Raw genomic sequence first — 1,638 nt, 5'->3', positions numbered from 1 at the left:
AATAATAAAAAGTAATTAAACTGCTAAATACAAATTAAATATATAATATGTTGATAATAATTTTCCTAAATCCGTGCAGAAAATAGTAAAAATTTAGGTGTAGTTAACTTGATGTGAAATTAATGACTTAAAATTATTAAATAATTTGATAAATTTATTAAATTATCATCTAACAATTCTCAATTATCAACTTTATATAAAATTATATGTTCTTAAATTTTCACGGTCAGAAGATACCTTGGGCCAGGAGAGAGGACTGATGAACCTATGAAATATTAAAAGGTAAAGGGTAAGAATTTAGAGACTGGGTAATAATTACAAAGTTCATCAGGCTTAACAAGTAAAATAATTAATAAAAATAATTAGAAACATGTTTATGTGACAAGAACAGCAACAATGGAGAGGTTTCTTGACTAACGTCTGAATCTTATGCCCAAAGAAACATCACATGCCTACCAACACAGACACTACACACCTTCAGCTTGCATTGAGCTGTTTTCTGCCTAAACTGTGTGCTGCTTTTCTTTCTTTTTCTATACCATTTTTCTCTTTCTACATATTAATTTAAGTTTGATATACTGTTTGTATAAAAATAATTTATAAATATATTAAATTACGTAAAGTTACATTAATAAAAGTAATTATTTTTTATATTAATTGTTAGAGATATAATTATTTATAGGGTAAAGTATATTTTTTGTCTCTGAAGTTTGACAAAAGTTTTAAAAATACTTCTAAGTTTTATTTTGTTTCAATTTTGTCCCAAAAGTTTTCGATTTGCATCAAATATACCCTTAGCGGCTAATTTTTCAAAAAATTTAAGGCCAATTCAACAACAATTTCATAAGAACAACCCTCAACACAAGTAAATCAAGCATAATTTTCATACATTATTGTTAGGTTGGTCTTAAATTTTTTGAAAATTTAGCCGTTAAGGGTATATTTGATGCAAATAAAAAATTTTTGGGACAAAATTGAAACAAAATAAAATTTAGGGATATGTTTAATACTTTTGTCAAACTTAGGGACAAAAAATATACTTTACCCTTATTTATATTGTCATTTTCTATTAAGTTAAGCTTTTAAGATGAATAATTTTATGACATCGTATCAGAATTTTATGTCAAAATAGCATAAGATAAATAAAAAACAAAAGATTTATAAAAAAATCAAGCAAATTCAAAAAAAACTCTTGTTTAAAAAAATGTTAAAAATATAACTATTTATATTACATCTTTTTATCGGCTTGAACTTTTAGAACGAGTAATTTCATGACATTAGTATTATAAATAGTTATCTAAAAAAAAATATAATTTATATTTCCAGTTTATCAAAACTAAACTTTTTGTTTGATTTCATGTGCACATTTCTCTCCATTGAAAGCAAAGAGTTCATTGTGGTTTTATGCTTGAGGGAAACTTAACAGCCTTTTGGTTATTATATATATGTGGTTGCGACTTCTTTGGCTTATTAATTATTCTTTTGTTTTAATAATGCATGCACTACCACCAATTGATCTTGCTGTCTTTCTTTCCTTTTCATTCATGGCGAGAAAAAACTGCAAAAAAACGGAAAGTTTGTGAAAATGAAATGAAGCTTGAACCAAAGGCTATATAAGTTTTGTATATATTGAGTAAT

At 25.4% G+C, this 1,638-nt stretch overlaps 1 protein-coding gene across 1 annotated transcript in view; it reads left to right on the top strand.

Moving 5' to 3' along the window:
- The window catches only part of LOC107623055 (NAC domain-containing protein 100), a 6,579-nt gene that overhangs the window by 3,229 nt on the left and 1,712 nt on the right, over positions 1 to 1,638 (top strand). The window contains exon 4 of the mRNA XM_021112948.1: positions 380 to 387. The gene's annotated coding sequence lies outside the window, so the exon portion shown is untranslated. The remainder of the gene's footprint in view (positions 1 to 379; positions 388 to 1,638) is intronic.

The sequence above is a fragment of the Arachis ipaensis genome, chromosome B10, assembly GCF_000816755.2.
Source record: "Arachis ipaensis cultivar K30076 chromosome B10, Araip1.1, whole genome shotgun sequence".
Taxonomy (NCBI): Eukaryota; Viridiplantae; Streptophyta; class Magnoliopsida; order Fabales; family Fabaceae; genus Arachis; species Arachis ipaensis.
The sequence above is the reverse complement of the archived record's forward strand: the minus strand, read 5'-3'. Positions and strand labels throughout refer to the sequence as shown.